This window comes from Lepidochelys kempii, chromosome 2 (assembly GCF_965140265.1).
Source record: "Lepidochelys kempii isolate rLepKem1 chromosome 2, rLepKem1.hap2, whole genome shotgun sequence".
Classification (NCBI taxonomy): Eukaryota; Metazoa; Chordata; order Testudines; family Cheloniidae; genus Lepidochelys; species Lepidochelys kempii.
The window spans coordinates 121,674,401-121,697,456 of NC_133257.1; the positions used below are offsets into that span (position 1 = coordinate 121,674,401).

A 23,056-nucleotide genomic window follows, 5' to 3' on the forward strand; every position below is an offset into this window, starting at 1 on the left:
CCCAGACAGTTTCCAATCTAAGTACTATTTTGATGTAAATAATAACACTAGAATACAGTAACTTTAATATATACACAGGTCCGTACTCTATCCTGATTAACACATCACTCAGGGGAGTTGCATAAAATGTAAGTAGGCTTGGAAGGATTAGATTTTTATCAGTAAACATTGATTTCACCGTACACACAAACTGATGAAAAAAATATTTCCATCAATCATAATCAAAATTACACATACTCAAAGAAAGAAAAATGCTCCTTGGGAACATATTAGTGATTTATACTTTTGAATTAGGCTTGTTACAAATGAACTACAAAATGAATAGTAAAAATAAGTATGGTTTGTTGAGTTATTTATTAAGAATATTTAATTTGTATATTTTGATATTAACAGTTTGTGTATTTAACAGTTTAGAAAGCTTTAACATTTGAGTCTCAACATCTACTGTCATGAAACAATCGTCTGACACACACACACACACCAATTTTACTCAACGGTGACAATTTAAATCCATACAATTCTGAAAAATAGACATTTATCCAGCAAAAATTTTAAAAAAATCCAAATTCTGCCAAGTCTAAATGTAAGTCACAACAGAATTTGACCTTCTTGTTTATTTTTCTGTAAGAGATTAAAGTTAATTCTCTCTTCTAGACAGTGTCTGCTGTCTCGTTAAAATATGTTCCTTATTACTTTGCTTCCATGCAAAGCCCCTCCATGTATACTTTCTATGCATTTACTAACACCACAGCATATCCATGAGAATGAAAATGTGGAACCTATAGAAGTAATTACAATACCTTGTTTTGCTTGAGGATGAAGTCTTGCACTCAGCTTCTTTCTTGGGTTTGCTACAATTCACACACATGGTACTCTGAATATATAGTGTTTCTTTTACCCCTCCCACAGAAAGATTTCCAATGACTCAGAATGTTGCAGTTTAGTTTTGCCAAAAGGGAATATCTCTATGGAAGCACTGAACCATCCCATGAAAGCTGGATGTAAAGGGATGGTGGGAATGATCTCATGTATGGGACTGGCTGCCACATTGTTACTACAGGCATTTCATGGGAACAGGCTAGTAATAACTTGAACCAGCACTACTTGAAACAACTGTTGCTTTGTAATGTGTCGATTTTCACACAATGCAATATCTGATTGCTTTCTCCCATGAGGTCATCAGTTAATGACCTGCAAGGGAGGGAGATGGAGAAAGGCCTTGTGACCCTTTTACTGCTCCATAATGCATGCAAAATACATGGGAAGGTGTATGTCACGGGGTTCAGGGGAATATATATATTATATAATATTTATAATATAATTATATAATATTTGCTTTTTCGTATTAGGTACTCAGGTCTTGTCTACCTATTGCAAGTGTAGAACTAGAGAAATTATAACATTACAAGAGAGACAGGGGTCAGAGGGTTGCTGAACAGACAGGGATTTTTCATCTGACTCCCCCGTGATTTAAATAGAACAGTTCTCTCTGAGACACGGGACCTTGCTGGCTACTCCTATGAGCTGTGCTAAGTTACTTCATCACTTTGGACGTCCATGCAACTTTAACAACCAACAAGATGGTGACATCCTTCCCCAGGCTAATTCCACAGAAAGCGTGAGGCCATGTCACACTGCGCCACTGCAGAGCATCTTATGAAGACGCTCTATGCTGCCGGGAGAGAGCGCTCCCATCGCCATAAAAAAACCCCCACCTCCATGAGCAGCAGCAGTTCTCCCACTTCATAGCACTGTGCCCGTAAGTGCTTATATCGATGTAACTTGGGTAGCTCCGGGGGTGGAATGTTCACACCCCTGAGCGACATAATTTTGCTGACATAGGATATGTCTACACTACAGCCTATGTTAAAGCAAAGGCCACTCTTTACCAATAACTGTTATTAGCCAAAGTGGATGAATAGTATATAACTTAAAATTCTGTAGATGCAGCAATATTCACTTACCAGGCACTGAATCAATGTAGGTAATTCTGCTGTATATAGGATTTCAAGCTTTGGTCTCCAGGTTGTTTCTATTTTGACTTCCTCACAATGAGCATAGCATAGGAGGGGGCTCTGTTAGCCTCAGGTGCTGGGGTACTGGTTTGCACTTTGGAAAGTTATAATTATAACCTGTTTTTGTCTGTCATTTAAGAGACTTAATTTGGCTTGAATCATCTTGGAAAGCCTTCCCCATTCATTAGGTGAATGCCAGATGTACCGGGCCCGTTTCACCCCGTAGCGTAATCAGTGGTGTTAGAGTGAGGATGTTAGATCTTGGGAAATGGTTGTGGTGCACTGTACATGCACGTGCAGTATAAGGTTAAATTAAAGACTTCTGTGGTTATTCATTATATGGTAATTTCTAAGCAGCCCAATATTTTTAAAGCTGTCTTCTCTTAAATCCTATTCTCTTGTGACATTTAATCTAGAAGAAGTGCATATATTTTACACAAATTTACACTTAAAAGGACAATATACATTAAATCAGTGTGATGGGATGAGAGAGAGCAATAAAAAACCATCCTCAAGTTCTTCCATTTACTGAGGTTCTCCAAGGAAAACACAAAAGGGAGTAGAAAGCGTGCTGGTGATTTGGTAATTGAGGTAGTCTTTCTTTTAAACTAATGTTAACTTAAGGCACCAGCATGTTGTTAGGAGACACTGGGTTGGTGGTGCTATCTTTCTGAAGGGATGTAAATATGAGGCATTGTCCGCTGTGGTCATTCAAGCTTCCTTTGTACTCTGTGCAGGACTACTGTTGACCATTTCAGTGATCTGGCAAGTTTCCATTTGTGTAATGGCATTCTGCCTACGTCTCTTCCTCCTGCAAATAATTCAGTATTTTTCTTCACTTATTTTTCTAAACTGGTTAGTGTTTCTCTCTCTCTAATTAAAGAGATACAAGTTTCTTTCCAAAATTGAGGCAACAATGCATCTTCTATTATAAGTATTCTTCTCTTGCTCCCTTGTGAGTCTTGTTCAACTTTTTCAGATTGCTCAGGGACTGAAACTTTCCATGGCTGGTTTCTGCCAACAAGTGACTTGGTTTTTGAAAGTTTTGCCAAAATCTGTACAGTTGTTCATGACTCTTATTTGTTTACAGACACATTTATTCCAATGAGAAATCTTGCTCATGCAGAACTCTCAGATTAAAATTATTTGATTCAAATTTGATCTGTTTTGTGGCTCTCTGTTGGATCTAAAGAATAAACCATGTTAGAAGGAAATGGATGTTGAGTATCTTGAAGTATCAAAAGTTTCTTCATGCTGGTGAAGCATAGTATCTTTGTTCAGTCAAAATCTTCAAAACTGGCAATGTTTATATTCTGGGGACTATTCTGTTCAGTTTTTCTGCTTATTCAAAAGCACAATCTAAATTTACTTAAACACTTTTTGGGAGGGTGCAATTCATATATAAATTTACTACTTTGCTAACTATACACACCTTTAGATCTTGTATTCACAAAAATGCAGTCCCAGTGATGATGCAGACATAAGCAAGCAGCCTTGAAATTTTCCAGTTGACTTGTAAGGCTAAAAGTATGAGGGGTAACCTGGGTTTCTCTGTAACAAAGCATAGTAACACTGAAACACACTGTGATTAATGATAGGTTTACAGGTAATATTCATGAACAGAAACTTCACCGAGATTCTTTTGATGTCACAGGGTGTGACCTTATGCCAGCTGCCTTGCTGCTGAATCAGAAAATTCTCCGCTTCATGTTACATTATTGTAACTGGCTCTAAGAACTTTTTTCTATCCCCATTTTTTCTGGAGGAGAATACCAAACAGAAACCAGTTACAACAATATAGCTTGGTATCAATGAACTGATGTGCAAGAGAAGGGCTCTCTGGGGGCCTCTTGTTAAAACTTTTGCTTTTTTTTTTTTATTATTAATGCTTCTGAAAACCAAATGATTTTTCCTTTTTAAATGAACCAAATTGCATCAAACAGCTGGTATTTTCCAAATTTCACAAAGAAAGAATACCCTCCATCCCTGGCTTTCCTACATTGTCTTTACCCCCCACTCTGCTCCTTCAAATTGTGCCCCTTCCTTCACTGTGCCATATTTTCACTATATCTTTCTAGGACAGAGTGTAAACAATTCCAGCACACATTATTTAATGTGTTCTTAACAAGTGGACTCCTTCTCTATTTATAATTATTAGAACACACTGCTGTTTTATATGGGGAGAAATTAAATAGTGGAGAGGCTGAAATAGCTGCTGAGTACAGGGGAGGTGCAGGCCTTCTTGAGAGGTGGCTTCTTGCACTGTGCCACACTGACAATGTTGTGTTCAGTACAGCTGCTCCAGCTGGGGCTGGGCATTCTTCATGTATAGCCTTCAGATATAGAACTTACTCCCCTTTCTCTCTCCTCTTTCCCTCCACCTCCCCAGATTCTTAGTTAAAAATAACCCACATCTGTTTACACTTCTGAACAGACCCATATCTTCCTAGAAATGTACAATGATTAAACACACTTGTTTTCCCTTTCCCACACCTGACAAATATTCAGAGGTGCTTGTGTGGGGTCCCCCCCACTTTTGGGGTGCCACCTGGGACTGGGGTACCACTGAGCCCATCTGACCCACCAGCCTGGGCTCCCTTTCACACTGTGTTGCTGTGATGAGTTGGCAAGCTCTGCAAGCTTGCTCTTTCACCAGCATACACACAGATAGGGACATACCCAGCTGCAGCTTCACACACAGATGCTAAGATCAGCTCTGCATAAAAAGGCTCAGTAAAGGCACCTCCCAGTTGCTCAGGCACATCCTCCCATCTGGAGTGTAAACCCAAAATTACACTTGCACTGCACAGGGAACTGTACCGCATAAGCTCATAAAATTCACCCCCTCCCTCAATGTGGAGAGAAACATGCAACAACTTTCTGCCCCTAGTTATAATTACCACACACTGGTTTTAGACAAAACAAAAACAAATTTATTAACTACAAAAGATAGATTTTAAATGATTATAAGTAATAGCTAACAGATCAAAGCAGATTACCATAGTTAGTAAACAAACCTGCAAACTGATCTTAACACACTAGATAGGTAGGATATGAATTAGCAAATTCTCACCCTGAGTGATAAGCAGGCTGGCAGATTCTTAAGGCACAACCTGCCGTGGCTTTCCCAAGTTTTCATACACAGCCTAAAAATCCCTCTAGCCTGGGACCATCACCACAGTTCAGTCCTTGCCCCACAGGTGTTTCCAGGTGTGTTGTTGTAGGGAGAGTGAAGTACCATCATTGTCCCCCTTTTATATCTTCTTCCCACTTTCTGGAAAGCTCTTTTGCTGTGACCTGGGTCAAACAGTTCCCCTTGTGTAGTGCTCTCTCTGAGAGGTTTCTATTGTACACAGTTCCTGGGGTAATTCTTGTGCTTGTGTGAATTTCCTGAATGAGCCATTAACATTGTTTGGCCTTTTTACTGTTGAGCCTGAAAGGCTGCTTGTTGGTGTTTTCAACCTCACAACATGTTTCAGTAACACACACACAGCACCAAACTTCATAACTTCCCATATGACAATTGCACATACCATCCAATGAGATAACTGTCTAGCAGATCAAGACTTTTAGAAGGATACCTCACAAGGTATACTTTGTACAAAACATATCCTAATTACGTGACAGTGGTGAATATTGGGATGCCAGGGTGTCACAGAGCTTTACTTCCCTTTTGGACTGTCAAAGAGGAGTGACTTAGGGTGCCAGAATTTGGCCCAGAGGGCCCAATTGCCTATTGAGGGCCCAATTTTGCAAACACTTGTGTATGCAAATAACTATATTCATGTGAGTAATGTTATTTGTAAGATCAGAAAAGAACTAGTCCTGAATTTTAAGTCTTCCTCATGCAGAAATTTGAAAGTAGAAACCCCCTCAGATTAAAAAAAACAAAGATATTTCTTAATCTTTAGAAAAATGACAAGAAAAATCACCTTTTATAGAGACTAAGTATGGAAAGCTGCAGCCCAATATCTGACCGGTTCAGAAAGATGTTTGTAGAAAAAACAGACAACTGGTGAATTTGCATGCATTTCTAGCCAAGATACTTGGGGTGGGGGGCAGGTATTCTTGCTTCCTATATTTTGATTCTCCCACAAACCACCTGTTACAGCTCTAATGGCAATAATGCCTCCCTGGACTTTTTGGTCTTTGAACTCCACACTGGAGTCTACTGTGAATGCTGCTAAACTCAAACCACTGCCTGAAAAATGGAAAAGCAGATTCCTAGATAGTTGGCACTGGCATAGGAATGCAGGTCAACTAATTCTTCATTATTTGCTTCATGCTACACATTCCTAGTTTGTTTCAAGGATGTGTTTCCCCTTCTACCCTACACACTTTGCTATTGTGTGTCAAATAAAGACTCTGATACATTAAGCTTAAGTAACATGGACTGAAGGACTCACCATGTTTGTGAAGTGAGCAGATACAACTAGATAGGGCACAACATCTGATTGGTCCCACGAACACCACCTCCCAGAAAAAGCCGTCTTAGCCTGATTTCAAGTTCTTAGTTTTATGAACTATCGAGCTGATTATCGAATATTTATAAATAGGAGCAAGAGATCCATCCAGAGTAAGATATCAGTTGAAACAGTCAGGATCATCTACGGTCAGTGCACTTCTTCTGCTGATGCTCAAATAACCCATGGATGCAAGGGGAGAGGACGATATCCAGAGCCAGCTTGTCTGAGGGCTCCAACATGGAAATTAGATTTCAGCAAGAACATTAAGAACTCCCACAAACATCAGACTTCTTCACTCACTGGGTGAGTTAAAAAATATAAAAGCACCCTATTGAGTCCAAGTTAGACAAACTATTAGAAGAGTTGATGTGACTGAGCAAAGAATTAGCCATGTAGAAGCTCAAGAGATGTGTAAAGAAATGGCTGATGTTAGGAAAGGTGGATGTGTGGATAAAAAGGAGGTTCTGGACAACAGGAGATAAAATCTGAAAATAACTAACATACAGAGGTAAGTGTTGTTGAATTTTGAAGAGCTTGCAGAACCCATGGTGCTGAACCAAAAGAAAACAAGCCACCCAGAGCTCCAATCACTAAATTTCTAGTATTTCAGAGAAAATAGATTGTCCAGCAAGAACCTAGAGAAATGATACACAAGCCTTTCAGTATTCTCAAATCAATCTGGAAACACTCCATAAAAAGAAGAAAATGGAGAGAACACCAAGTCATTTTTAAGAATGGTCTTGACACTGCTATGTGGTACCACCCTAACTCACTCCAAGTAATACCTTTCTTATAGAGTAAGGCTTCAGTCCTACAAACACTTGAACACATGCTTAACTTCATGCAGGTGAGTAGTCCCACTGAATTTAACGGGACTGTTTGTGTGTGTAAAGTTAAAGACATATATAAGTGTTTGCAGGATCAGAGAATTTACAGGGTCAGAATCTGTCCCAAATCTGAAACTTTTCCAAAGGTAAGAATATTTGAAAATATGGGACAGAAAATGCACATTGACAATTTGTCAGTTGTTGTTCAGATAAAGATGGACACAATGTAAATGCTTGTTTAGCTAGTGAAGACTACAAACCACTCTTTACAATAAAATCATCTTTCTAGTCATGCCTGTGTGTCAAGTCAATGAAATCAGGGTGGGGAGGTTGTTTCTACATTTATTTATTTTTGTGCGGAGATGTATTTCTCAAATGAAGCCTTTTTTACTGCTTAGTACAACTACAAAAGTCTGAAATGATGCATTTTATAGCATCATTGGAAGAAAAATTTGGTATATTCCTGTTGAGAGTTTAAGTTGAAATTTGTTACTACCATTATCAGGTCCACACAAGTTACTGTAGGGACAGTAACACCTTTTTATCTTTAAATTTATTAGGATCACTTGCACTGTTTGCTATTCCTGATTCTACAATTGACCAAGATACAAGAAAGTGAAGAAAAAGTACCCAAAATGTTTAGACACTCAAGAAAATGTTATACATTCCTGCTTCTGCAAGATCCTATTAGGTAACAGCAAACTACACTTCTTAAGGGGCACAGAGTCTGCTAACACATGGGTTCTCAAACTTTTTCTCTCTGAGGCCCTGCTCAACATGCTATAAAAATGCCAGGGTCAGGGTCAGGGTCAGGGTCAGGGAGGGTGGGTCAGGGAGGGTGGGGAGGGTGAGGGCTCGGGCCAGCAGGGTCAGGGAGGGTGGGGGCTCGGGCCAGGGGTCTTGGGCATAGGCATAGTTTGACTTCTATTGGGAGAGCCAGAGCCAGCGGGGCTTGAGCCACCTCTGCATGGCAGGGTCCAGGGAGGGAGTGCCACCTCCACCCCCTGACTCACCTCAGCAGGCCACCCAGCCTGTCTCAGTTAGGGGGTGGGTTTGCAATCAAAAATTATAACTCAAAGGTGGGAGCGTAAACTCAAAAAGTTTAAAAACAGCTTAGGGTGCAGGGATGGGGTGGCTAGGGGCTGTGTGAGGGCAGGGGGTAGCTCAGGGTGAAGGGAGGGGGTAGCTGGGGCTGTATGCACCCAGGGGGTGGCTGTGGGTATGTAGGGAGGGGGGTGGCTAAGGGCTTTGTGTGGGCAGGGGGTAGCTCAGGGTGCAGGGAGAGGAGTATTAGGGGCCGGTTGCTGGGAGGGCTCCCCTGCGGTCCCTGTTCCCGGAGGGGCCTGTGCGCCATAGAGCCTAGTCTCCCCACCCGGGGCGTTCTTACTGGCTGCCTCTGCAGGAACAAAGGGGGCTGGGAGCTGAGGAGCATCTTCAATCTGGGGCACCAGCAGGAGAGGAGGGAACGCTGCTGCTTCTGCTAACTGCTCCATGGCACCAGCCAGAGCAGCAGCTACCCCGTACTGCCCGCACTGCCCGGCTCCAGTTCCCGCCTCCGACCTGGCCAGCGGGTGGGGAGAGGAGATGGGGAGGGCGGGAAATCTGCCCCCGGGACTGCCGTGATCTTGCACTGCAGTTGCGGGGAGGACAATGCCCTCCATGTCCCCAGTGCTGCTCATGCGCTCAGGGATTCTGACCCACAGGCAGCACCAGGGCTCTGGGATTTAGCCCCACGGGGGGCCCTGGGGATAGGGGCTTCAGCCACATGGCCCCGTGGCCCCCTTGAAAGGGCTCGTGGACCCTCAGGAGGCCACAGACCCCCATTTGAGATCAGCTGTGCTAAAGAACAGGATGCTCTTGGTCTTGTTATGCCTCATAAAAAAAGAGAAATAAGTGATCTGCTACAAATTGAGTAATGGCTCCAGAACAATATGGCATCATAGAAGAGCTCACAATGGTGCCTTGTAAAATCAGCTCGGTGTGGATTGAAAGCATCTTTCATTCACATACAGCTCAGAATGGATGGAAGTAATACTTTTCTTCCAACTTGATCCCTGGTAGATACACTCAGCTATAGCTTTCGCCATAAGTTTTCTGCTGGTGCACTTGGAAAACCTCTCATAAGCTAATTCTCTTTCTGGCTTCAGTTATAAAAGAGAATTAGTAAATCAAAGACTTTTGAAAATATAACTTGTTGGTCATGTCTACATTAAATGTTTGCCTTAAGGTGAACATTTTCTACAATCCCCAAAAGAGAGACTTCAGTGCTGTTTGAAAATACACTAAAGATCACTTGAAAACTCCTTGCCAGTTTTATTTACCTGTCCCTGTATTTTAGAAGGCATTGTGTTCCCTTTCACTGTACAATGTGTGAAATTTTGAATAATCAATGGCTTCATTTTTTAACATAAGAAATAAGAACAGTTCTAAATACAAGTCGTTTGCATCAGTAAAATCTAAAGAATATATTGTGTGTCTGATAAGCCATACATGTAGCATTTCTCACAAACTCGTAGAAATCATATTGTATACTGAAACTGATATAGCTTGGATAGCTGTAGACATATAAGTGTAGGATAACAGACATTATCTGGGCACTCTATTCCCATGGACAGATTGATGCACTTCACCAACATTGTGTCCAAACCCAGAGCTAGAGCAGAATTCCACAGCTAGCCCCTGTCTTTGCAATGGACAATCCTAATCCAAACTCCAAATTTTAGGGTGTTTGAAAGGTGGACTAGTAGAGCTTGGGCTGAATAGAAGATGAGAAAGTGGGCTAGAGAACATGGATTTGGAGAGGAAAAGGACGTTGGGTAGATTTTTAGCACCTGTTCAGAGACTGACCTCCAGTGGCTGACTTGGTTTATCACAGATATGACTTTTCCAGATACTTGCGGCTGAGTACGAGTGCTAAATATGGGAACTTTCATATCTACATGAAACAACTTGCTAAGAAACACAGTGTTTGCTGCAGGGCCAGCCCACAACATTTTGGCACCTGAGGCAGGGAGCTCAAATGAGACCCCCCCATACCCACTAGCTTGGGCCAAAACTTTGAAAGGTCTCAATTCTGCCTTTTTCCTGTTCTACTCCTCTCTTGGTACTGCTCCGCTACCTACCCCAATAAAGGAGAACTAACAACTTCAAATGCCTTGTTCAAAAATTTTAAGGAACACTTAACTTTCCAACGCCTGAACAGCAAATGTAATTTTTCTTGTCTGCAGAGTAAACACTGGCATTTTTATCTGTTTGAATAATCAATGTGGTGCTTTCCCAGCCACCTTGGCTGCAAAGATTTGAACTGCTTCCTGCTGAAGGTCCACAGTCTGGGCCAGCTCATGCTCTGTTGAGATGGTTGCGAGGCCGACCAGCCTCTCCTGTGTCATTGTGGAGCGTAGACGTGTTTTTATTAACTTCAGCTTGGAGAAGCTGCATTTTCCACTGACAACTGTTACAGGAAGTGTTAGAAGTATGCGCAAAGCAACAAAAGCATTTGGAAAGAGGGTGGTCCTCTTATTTGTGCACATATAGTCCAGAACAGCCTTTGGAGTTGATCCTGCTGAAATGTATCTTGAAAGGGCTTTCAGTTCATCACCTAAATCACTCGCATCAATATCGCACATGTCATCATGAGTCAACACTGTCTAGTGCCCTGCATTGCTGGTGTAGGTCTTCTTCAGGTATAGTGGGGAGTTTTGGAATATCATACAACATCCCAAATATACTGCTGTGTTCCTTGACTGCATGAAACGTTCTTCAACTGACTGTATTGCACAATCTAGCACCTGGTTAAAGAATTCAACTTTGAATTGTTGTTTGGGGTCTCTTATGGGATTATCCTGTGCCTCATAATCAAAATGTCTTCTTCTTTGGTGACTCTTGTATTCTTGAATGGGTGGGAAAATAGCTTCAGTGTGAAGTTCCTCTGCCAACTTCTGTGCACTCTTCAGAACATGTTGAAATCCCTCATCTGACCGGTAAGACTGTAGGTATGACTTTGCTTTGTCCAGTTGTTTCATTGCTCCAGATATATCAAGGTCAACATCTTGGATTTTCTTGCTTACAACATTTATTTCAAACAGTATGTCATGCCACAACACTAAGCCACACAGAAATTTTAAGTTATGTATGTTTCTGGTGATTCCATTTCCCTCTGCCACTGTTCTCCCACGAACAGTTCCTGTCATAGCATTATCCTCCATAATGGCAACTACGGCATCATCTATCTTCCCAATTTGGTGTTTGATAGGCTTGATCGCCCCCACTCGACTTTCCCATCGTGTGGCACTCAGTGGTTTCAGTGTCAGAGGGGATGTTCCCAGATGTTGCTTCAAAATTTGTCATCAATGAGTTGATGCAGAGAAAAAAAAATACATAGATGCTTTGAATTACATTAAAAAATTCAGCAGCCTCACTAGAAGCTGATGCTGCATCACTGACCACCAAGTTCAATGAATGAGAACTGCATGGGACCAAAAAAGCTCAAGTGTTTAACTCTCGGAGATGTGTCTGCACTCGTCTGTTCTTTCCTCTCATGTTGGCACCATTATCGTAACCCTGATCTCTCATGTCAGCTATCGCAATTCCCGTATCTTCCAGCTTTTTAAGAAGCACATTTGTCATACAAGCTCCTGTAGTATCAATGTCAATAAATTCTAGAAAATGCTCTGACAGCCACCATTGCAGGGACATTTTCACTAGGTTCTGTTGTTGTTACAAAATGCACCATTAAAGTCATTTGTTCCGTATGACTGATGTCAGGTGTGCAGTCCAAAATAACAGAGTACTATCATGCTGACTTCAGATCTGCCTGAATCTTCTGTTTGACTTTTGTTGCCAGTAACTGTATGATGTCATTTTGAATTGTTTTTCCAAGATAGTGGTGTGTGTACATTTCTTGGGTGGTGATTCTTCTTAAATGCTTCTGGAGTACAGCATCAAACTCAGCCATCAGCTCCACAATTTTAAGGAAGTTTCCATTGTTTGGCACATACAGCTGATCTGAAGAGCCACGCAGTGCTAGGTTTTGGGTGGCAAGCATTCTCACAATGACAATGAGCCTTTTCAGAACATTTTGCCAGTAAAGAGACTCTGATGCAATCTTCTCTTGATGCTGATCATCTATGGTGGCCTTTAACCTTAGTCTCATCTCAAGCTCTTTCAACCTATGGAATGCTCTCTGGTGATCTGCTGCCTTCTCATGGCATGCCAGATTTCTAGCCAGGTTTTTCCAGTCCTTTGTTCCCCTAGAACCCAATGTGGCTGGAACATTAGACTGGAAGAGTTTTCAGCAAAAACAGTATGCAGCATTCTGGGCTTTTGAGTACATAAGCTATGGCCTCTCCATTTTACTCAATTACCCAATGGTGACAGTGTGTTGGATGGAAACTTCTATTTTCATTGTCTTTGGGGAACATGAAGGTTTTCACTTGCTGTGGCCCATGCAGTACAAGGAAGTCCCTCAGGCTACTGCTCAAGTGAGTCCACAGTCCTGGATCATCTAGACTTAAGGAACTAAACTCAGCAGCAGCTGTTTCTTGCACCTCCACCACACTCTTCTCTGATCTACACTTTTCTTCAGGAATGTGCATGGTTACATCCATATGAGATGGAGATAAGGATTCTGCAGTAGCTGCTAGGTCACCTGCACTCTGTCTAACTGGACGATCAGGCATCCCCTCACAACTCACGTCCTCACTGGGGCCGGAAGGCTCCCCGTGAACATTTGCGTCTATGTATCTCAGGAGAGCTCCTGCCTGCTTAGATAGAAAAGCTTCCTTTGCTTTCTTTCTTTTTCTGAATGCTGGCCCAGAGGGGTGTTTTCTTCTTTCACTCATGACTGCTGTTCTGTGCCAGCTATAGTGGCCCTCAACACTCAGTTGAATGGGACAAATAAGCAGGCTGGTAGCAGGGCCTGAATGAGGGAAGAGATCAGCATCTTAAGGGCCTAACTGACTCCTACTACTTCAGTTGACTGCCTGTTCTCCTCAAGTGGGTTCAGGGAAGCAGCAGGAAACAGGACACTCCCTGAGAAGCTGGTGTTAATCAGTCCAGGCTCCTGGGCGTGCTAGAGAGGTACATAAGAGACTCCTCCTCCTCTCTCTTCCTGCAGCTCCTGCTGCTTTCTGTTATTCCCTCTCACCTTTTCTCCTGCCTGCCTGGTATGTCTCTTGTGCCCTCCTTCCTCCAGCACAGCACTCCACCATCTCTGTGCATCTCGAGCAGAGAGAATACATATGCACCAGCAGCAGACACAATTTTCTACACTCTGGGTCCTAATGGTGCCCCCCGACCCCTACCCCGGCCACAGTCTGGCACCTGAGGCGGCCACCTCAGTTCGCCTCATGGTAAGGCCAGCCCTGGTTTGCTGTTCATTTGTATTGCAGAAGTGCCCAGACAACACATCCTGACTGGGACAGGTGCTTTTAATGCAGTCCTTTTAATCCCATTAAAAATGTTTAGGCTGTTAAATCAGTATATTTTTAATTTAAATTGTGGAGTTATTCAATGGGTTGCACAAGTCATTTCCTAGAATTCTTACAAGATATTAAATGTCTCAACATTAGTCTCCTTAAGTTAGAGTGATGAGAGTTCGTCAGACTCTCAATTTACTCAAAAATTGCAAATTTAAAGTTAGAATGGAAAATGTTGAGGTTCAAGTCCTTTTTGGCCTGGCAAAATGTTGATTTTGGGTTGCTTCATTTTTGTTTTGTTTCCCTAGTAGTCCCAGAAATGGGGGCACAAATTCCTTTCAAACACAAACTGTTATAGTATGGGCAGCCTGCTTTTCAGTTTAGATTTCTTTGCTAAAATTTTTGACGGGGTAAACATCCTTCTGAGGCTGAGATGACCCATCAATTATTCCCTTAATATAATTCTTGGAAACAGTAATGTGTCTTTCACTCATCCAGTCTCAGTTATGTGCTCTTACTCTAAGAGATTTAGACTAAAATGTTACTGACACTTCACTGTGACTATCAGATATAGAGCTTGAATAACTTGGACTGATTGAGGCAAAGAAATACATGGACAGTATGTCCATTCTTCTGGGCTTGCTTCATTGGAATTTTTTTAACAGATGGGGTTGAATTGAATCCTGTGTGCAAATGCCCTTGAGATTTGGGCAAGATCTGAGCTAATTCTGCCTGCAAACTCCAATTCATCAAATAATGGAATACTTTTCTCTTTCGTTGCTGGATATTCTGCCACTTCTCAGTACTTAAATCAGTGACATAGTATATTTGATCAGGTTTATCATCTTATGCTGTGTGTGATGTTTGATTTGTCAGCGCTTGTGTGTCTGCTCTTGGTTGGGTGCTGGAGAGCGGGGATTTAGCTTAATCCATTCAGGAAATACACCACTTTATCAGTGCGTCTACTTTTCCCCTTAGAGTGCAGAATGACTCTTACAGTTGTGTAAAGCACTCACCTATTTAGTGTTAAAGACTCTGAGCTCTTTCATAAGAGAGGTTACATGGAACAGTGAATTAAGATGGATTGGGAGGTCCTTCCACTTCTTTGCTGTGTGGCCTAAAACAAATCTCAGGTAACTTCTCTGAGCCGCTATTTCCACATCTGCTAATCTACTTCACAGGCTCACTGTATCAGTTAACAGCTGTACAGTGTACAGCCCTATAGGGGTGATAATCGCTCACTATGATTGTTGTTGTGGCAGGATTCAGTGAAAATGGGTTGGTTCAAAAAGTGTCACTTTGTACAGACTATAGTATTCCCCGGCTAAATGCTTAACACGTCCCAGCAGAACAGAGCATCACTGCAAAGTGGGACTCTTTAAAATGACTATCATGTAAGGTAGTCTGCATTTGCTTCCTAAAATGAGCACCAAAAGATTCCCAAATTTGGCACAGACGTGTGTCTGGAGCACAAGCGGAGATGCTGTCTGTTAGTCTGCTCCCTGGGCCAAGGAAAGCAGCTTTCTGTTTTAATAAATGGCTAAGAGTCCAACAACCTCAGTTGAAATAGACACAACCCCTAGCTGTGCGAAGTGTTCCCATTCAAACCTCTTTAAGCAGTGTAAGCCAGAACTTTTTCTGTTGTGCTAGCACCCTGAGGCCCCAGTCAGGATTAGGGCAAAAAACGCCCTTCACACAAACAGGAACTCAATAGCCTTGGGCCAAAGAGCTTACAACTTATAAGAAAGACTGCAGCACAAATATGGGAAGTAATATCTAGATCCCTGTAGCAGCACCTCCTGCTGGTCATCCAGGGAATTAGCTTTTCCAGCCTCCGGAGCACCCTCTGCAGGCCGGTGTCCCACTTGCCACTGGACTCTGAGTCCCTCCTGGACCCTGGTGCCCCTTTCAGGCCAGGGTGCTGCCCCCTGACAGTACCCCCCACAGATCTGGGTCTCCCCTGCCCGGGGAACCCCCACCCTCTATCCCCACCTCACCTCAGTCTATGGCCACTGCCAGTCATCAACTAGCCCCTGTTCCCTGAGGCAGACTGCAGTGTAAATGCCACTCATCACTGGCAAGGGGTGTGTGGACCTGCTGCCTCTGCCTACCCTTGGGCTGCCCTCTGCAACACTTTTCTTTGGCCTTTAACAAGGCCTGCAGCCTGGGGGGTTTCCAGGCAAAGCTCCCAAGCTCCTCTGGCCTTCCCCCAGCCCTGCTCCAGTTTTGATACCCTGCTTAGCTCCTAGCAACCAGGCCCATCCCTCTCCACATCTAGAGAGAGAGTGGGTGTTTGCTGCTGGCCCACTGCCCTCTTATGAGGGCCAGGTGGGCCCTGATTGGGGCGTGGCCGCATCTGTGGCTGGTTCCCCAATCAACTGAGGCTTGTTGCTTTTCCTAGCAGCAGCCCTCTCGCCACCTTAGACCTCTCCCAGGGCTGATTTCAAGCCGTTCAGGGCAGTAGCAGGTGACCACCCCGCTACAGTCCCTTTATTTGTTTTACAGAGTTCTGTGTTCAGCTTCTTTGTTACCTGTAAAAATAAGCCCCTGGTATGTCACAGCATGATCCTTATTACTTTGTGTGTGGGCAAATCACTGTAACTTCAGCTTGTGAATGGCTTGAAAGCTTTCACATGTAATTGGCGACAGAACACTTTGTGAAAACTCCATCATAAATGTGCGTTTGCCAGCACAGACTTTCAACATATGCAGTACAGTTGCACTTTCACTTTGTTAATCGCTTGAATGAAACAAACACTGGGCATCAAACATAACTTTAAAACTACAATAACTAATAGTAAAACCAATATAGATTGTTTGACCAGTGTATATCAGTATACAGTTATGCAGGAAATTAGACCCTTGAAATCCAAGGCACGTGGATAATAGTTGCTTTGTTAAGAAGAACCTTTTCCGTCCTGGACAACGCTTTTCAATAAAACAGATTCTAGCACCCAGTGCTTGGCATGTGCGATTGCGGACCTCATGTAAGCCTCTGTATTTACCTTCACAGCTATCACACTGCCAATGTCCAAATCTGTACTTTGTTAATTGTTTTGGGATACCTTGGCTATGAAAGACCCTATAGGCAACAAGTTATATTACTCTCTTGAGGTAACTTGAGGTAACTGAACTTTACCTCATCAAGGCCAGAGACAACATTTGGTAGTAATATAATCATACTCATTTCTCTATTAGCATATGGAAGCTCCAGGATCTTGACCTTCTCTTCCTCTATGGAGGCGAAGGCAAATGGACCTTTCTGATGCATCATCTGCACAGATTTGCTTACTTGCTGAAAAATAAATGTGAGAAACATGCTTTTTAGAAACACAAGTGATGCATCTGCTTAAAATTAACTGAATAATATCTTAGAACAAGATTCTTTCTGAGAGAACTTGGGTCTCGTTTTTCTTGGTTGCACATTTATATTGGCAGAACATAGTATTAGGAATGTAGTTAATAGGAAAGCTCCCCATAAGGAATACAATGCATTAAGGGAACTATGAGCTGAATAAATAAGAAGTAAAACTGGGTCTGGTATAATTTCTAGACTGCTGTTTTTGGAGTCTACAATATGATACCTTGAAAGTAATAGGTGTATTCATGCGTCATACCTGATTCAGCCGAAAAGGCATTTCTTTGGTGTCTTCTTCCTTAAATTCTTTCTCCCACTTTCCATTGAAGTGAAGGCATTAACTAAGACCAGTGCAGTAGATGTCACAATAGAGTCTGGACCAAACAAATCTTTGATCAGACCTTAGGCAGAGAATCAGGGAAGAGAATACCATAGTATGTGTTATTTTGACAATTCACTAAATTACGTGTGGGGTTTGGCTTGGTTGGTTTATGATTTTTGTGGATTTTTTGCAGCTATAATCTTTCCTCTCAGAGTTTGACCAGTCTGTTGCTTTTTTGGCTCGGTTTCCATCTTTATAAAGATGGCAGTTAGAATTCAAATCAGATTGCTGGAACCTGCTGGGTTATTTATACAAACCTATTAAATCTGTACACCTGGCATGATATTTCTGAAATAAGATGAGGAATATAATGATTAATTCAGGGAACTCTAATGGCCCATATAATACAGGGGGTCAGACTAGATGATCACTGTGAACCCTTCTGGCCTTTTAATCAATGAATCTCTGATTATACTGTACCCAGTTAAACTGATAAGGAGTTCTAAGTATTAGCTGACACCTCTGTTATCCCACAAATTATCACCATCCCATATAAATAATTAACCATACTTACAATTTACACATTCACTCAAAAAAGGTAGGTTACAAATCTGTATCCCCTAGATTACTCAGACCATCCTGAGTTTTTCTGTCCCCTAGACCCTGATCCTGCCATGAGCACCACAGGTATATAAGACCTAGCCCATGCAAAGCTAGGGCCATGCAGGACCGCTGATTGCAAGCTTTTTTGGGTGGGGATTCCCTTTTTTATTGTGTCAGTCACCAACAAATAAGCAACTTGCATGGATAAATAATTCAGAACAGGACAATTTCTTAATTAAACAAATATACCAACACCCCCGGCAGATCTCTGTTACCTCCAGCAGCAATGTTAATACAATCACAGTAGTTTCTCTAACTCTAATAATAAATACAGGAAGTGGCAAGTTCATGCCAAAAGTTTGAAGGAAATTTGCATAGCACTGCAGGGGGAGGTGTAGATTGATTTGTTTTGTTTTTTACTCCCCCACTTCAGTCCTACTCATCTCCCTCAGTACTACTAGTAGTGTGGAAATAGAGTTCATCTGTGAACCTCTGGCTAACTCCTCTCCCACAGTCCAACCAAACAAGAGCCCTGCTTTCTCTATCTGGAGCACATTAGCAGAAGAGAGAACTTAGCTCCAAGTTAGAGGAGTGTTCACATATTCAATAGAGCAAGGAATCCTTCATGATCAGTGCTTTGTTCTCTATTCTGGCCACAGAGGATCATAGAAATGTAGGATTGGAAGGGACCTTGGTAGGCGATCTAGGCCAGTCCCCTGCACTGAGGCAGGCTAAAGTATCATCTAGAGCAGCCATGACAGGTGTTTGTCTAACCCATTCTTAAAAACCCACAATGACAGGGATTCCACAACCTCCTTAGGTAATTTGCTCCAGTGCTTAACTGCCCTTACAGTTAGGAACTTTTTTCTAATGTCTAAACTGAAATCACTCTTGCTGCAATTTAAGGCCATTGGTTCTTTTCCTATCCTCAGTAGTAATGAAAACAATTTATCACCCTCCTCTTTATTACAATCTTTGATGTACTTTAAGACTGTGATCATGTCCCCCCAGTCTTTTCTTCTCTATACTGAAAAAAATAAGGTTTGCTTAATCTTTTCTCATAGGTCATGTGTTCTAGACCAGTGGTTCTCAACTAGGGGTACATCAACTCATCTAAATATTTGCCTAGTTTTAGGCTACATAAAAAGCATACATGCTACATAAAAAGCTACATAAAAAGCACTAACAAAGTCAGTACAAACTAAAATTTCATACAGGCAATTTGTATACACTGAAATGTAAGTACAATATTTATATTCCAATTAGGGCTGTTGATTAATCACAGTTAACTCACATGATTTATTCAAGAAAATTAATCATGATTAAAACAATTAATTGTGATTAATCGCACTGTTAAACAATAGAATGCCAATTGAAATGTATTAAATATTTTGATGTTTTTCTACATTTTCAAATAATTGATTTCTATTACAACACAGAATACAAAGTGTACAGTGCTCACTTTATATTATTTTTATTACAAATATTTGCACTGTAAAAATGATGAACAGAAATAGTATTTTGCAATTCACCTCATACAAGTACCAGTGCAATCTCTTTGTCGTGAAAGTGTAACTTACAAATGTAGATTTTTTTTTGTTACATAACTGCACTCAAAAACAAAAGAATGTAAAACTTTAGAGCCTAAAGTCCACTCAGTCCTACTTCTTGTTCAGCCAATCGCTAAGACAAACAAGTTTGTTTACATTTACGGGAGATAATGCTGCCTGCTTCTTATTTATAATGTCACCTGAAAGTGAGAACAGGTGTTCACATGGCACTTTTGTAGTCGGTGTTGCAAGGTATTTATGTGCCAGATATGCTAAACATTCGTGTGCCCCTTCATGCTTCTGCCGCCATTCCAGAGGACATGCTTCCATGCTGATGATACTCAGTAAAAAAATAAAGCGTTAATTAAACTTGTGACTGAACTCCTTGGGTGAGAATTGTATGTCCCCTGCTCTGTTTTACCCACATTTTGCCATATATTTCATTTTATACCGGTCTCGGATGATGACGCAGCACGTTGTTCGTTTTAAGAACACTTTCACTGCAGATTTGACAAAACGCAAGGAAGGTACCAATGTGAGATTTCTAAAGATAGCTACAGCACTTGACCCAAGGTTTAAGTTCCTTCCAGAATCTGAGAGGGATGAGGTGTGGAGCATGCTTTCAGAAGTCTTAAAAGAGCAACACTCTGATGTGGAAACTACAGAACCTGAACCACGAAAAAAGAAAATCAGCCTTCTGCTGATGGCATCTGACTCAGATGATGAAAATGAACATGCACAGGTCCACACTGCTTTGGATTGTTATAGAGCAGAACCCATTATCAGCTTGGATGCATGTCCTCTGGAATGGTGGTCGAAGCATGAAGGGACATATGAATCTTTAGCACATCTGGCACATAAATATCTTACAACGCTGGCTACAACAGTGCCATAAGAACAACTGTTCTCACTTTCAGGTGACATTGTAAACTAGAAGTGGGCAGCACTATCTCCTGCAAATTGTAACCAAACTTATTTGTCTAAGCGATTGGCTGAAGTAGGACTGAGTGGACTTGTAGGCTCTAAAGTTTGACATTGTTTTATTTTTGAATGCAGGGTTTTGTTTTTTTATATAATTCCACATTTGTAAGTTCAATTTTCATAATAAAGAGATTGCACTACAGTACTTGTATTAGATAAATTGAAAAATACTATTTCTTTAGTTTTTTACAAAAGTAAAATATTTGTAATAAAAAATAAATATAAAGTGAGCACTGTACACTTTGTATTCTGTGTTGTAATTGAAATCTATATATTTGAAAATGTAGAAAACATCCAAAAATATTTAAATAAATGGCATTCTGTTATTGTTTAGCAGCGAGATTAATCACGCGATTAATCATAATATATTTTTTAATTGCAAAATGAATTGCGATTAATTTTTTTAATCGCTTGATGGCCCTAATTCCAATTGATTTATTTGATAATTACATGATAAAAATGAGAAAGCAATTTTTCAGTAATAGCGTGCTGTGACGGTTTTGTATTTTTATATCTGATTTTGTAAGCAAGTAGTTTTTCAGTGAGGTGAAACTTGGGGGTATGTAAGACAAATCAGACTCCTGAAAGGGGAACAGTAGTCTGGAAAGGTTGAGAGTCACTGTTCTAGACCTTTAGCCATTTTTGTTACCGTCCTCTGGACTTTCTCCAATTTGTCCACCTCTTTCCCAAAGTGTGGGGCCCAGAGCTGGACACAGTACTCCAGTTGTGGCCTCATCAGTTCTGAGAGAGTGGAAGAATTATTTCTTGTATCTTGCTTACAACACTCCTGCTAATACATCCCAGAATGCATTCTCTTTTTTGCCACAGTATTACACTGTTGTCTCATATTTAGTTTGTGATCCACTATAACTCCCAGAGCCTTTTCTGTAGTACTGTCAGGAATCAGGGCCTCCAGCAGAGCTAGTCTCCAGGCAGCCTCATCACTACAGCTGGTCTGCAGCAGGCTGCCTGATTAGCTTCACACCCTGACTGGCTACAGAAAGCAGCAGGCTGGCACTTAAGCCAGCAGCAGCAGCTTGCTGGTTTCTAAACACTCATGCTCACCACAACTGTGCCTGCTCCTGTGTTACCTTGTTCTTGCTGCTCCTGCCTTGCACCCAGCCTTGCCTCAGCCCTGCCCCTGCCTTGAACCCCTCCTTGGCTGCTACCCTGCTTGCTCCAGTGCCCGACCTCGGGAACAGCGCTACAGTGGTGCAGATAGAGCTGTAGTTTCTAGTGTACGTACAGTCTCTGTGTTCTAGTCAAGCTGGTTGGAATTGAACTGCTCATGGGTCTACTAGCTTAGCTGCAAACATAGTAGTTGAACGGCTGGCAGCTTTCTGGTCTGAGCCCCTGCATGCTGCATGTTTCCTCTGTTTCTCGGTGCTGCTTTGTTTGCCGATTAATCACACACTCTTATTGTCTCTCGTTAGACTGACCACTGCCCCCATGTTTCACATATCACATGTGGGGTAATAAGATGAGAAGAACCATGTGTGATGGGATGGAACCCGGAGTGAAACCTGGAAGCTGTTGGAACTGGCCCCTAACTATTTAGCTGGGCTGGCTTCCCACACTTGCTCTGCGGCACCTCACACCCAGCCTCTCCAGGCCCTGTTATCACCCAGCACAACAGCAGGTGGCGCCACACCCCCAACTGAGTCACCTGGGGACTTTGCCTAAGCCACTCATGGACCAACAATGGAGGCCCCAGCCGATTTCCCAGCTCCCCAGCCTGACACCCCCACTGGAGTATAAACCCAGACTTGTGCCATCTTGCACTGCAGAGGGGTCTGTACAGTGCAAGCTCATTAAATTAGTCCGCTTCCCCCTCAATGTGGGGAAGATATGCACCCACCTGTGTTAACAGAACAAAGATTCCCTAACATGTCACTCAAAACCACACAGTGATTATAAATGATAACAAACAGATCAAAGCAGGTTACCTAAGAAATCAAACAAAATGCAATCTAAGTCATATATACTAGATAGGATTTGAATCAGCAATATCTCACCCTAACTGATGGTACAAGCAGGCTTACAGATTCTTGAGGCACAGGCTGCATCTGCTTTGTAGCCTGGGTTTCCCACTCCCCTATGCAAAGTACTTTGTCTTCCAGCATTTCTTTTCGGTGTTGAGTTGTGGGGGTGTGAAGACCAAAAGATAACACTCCCCATCTTATATAATTTCTCCTATGGCAGGAACCCCTTTGTTTCAAGCCAGCTTCCCAGCCCAGTCTGTGGAAAAATACAGGTACCAAAATGGAGTTCAGTGTCCTGTGGTCTGGTCACATGCCCTTGCATGCCTTGCTGAGTCATAGAAGCAATTATTCATAGGCTGGGTGAAGGGTCCCCAGGTGAGGACAAGCCCTTTCCATGGTCCATTGTCTTTGCTGATGAGCCATTAGCACTGTCTAGCTTCTTCATCCTTGTATCTGAAAGGCTAGTTGTGGGCGTTTCCGACTTCACAACATCTTTCAGTAACACACACATAGCAAAACTTCATAACTTTTTATAT

The 23,056-nt window shown here is 42.0% G+C and overlaps 1 protein-coding gene across 1 annotated transcript in view; it reads right to left on the bottom strand.

Annotated features, from left to right (window-relative positions):
- The window catches only part of LOC140907063 (serpin B10-like), a 32,807-nt gene extending 14,438 nt beyond the window's left edge, over positions 1-18,369 (bottom strand). The window contains exons 1-2 of the mRNA XM_073332199.1: positions 17,342-18,369; positions 16,908-17,019 (exon numbers count right to left, since the gene is read on the bottom strand). The gene's annotated coding sequence lies outside the window, so the exon portion shown is untranslated. The remainder of the gene's footprint in view (positions 1-16,907; positions 17,020-17,341) is intronic.
- Positions 18,370-23,056: the final 4,687 nt, after the last annotated feature.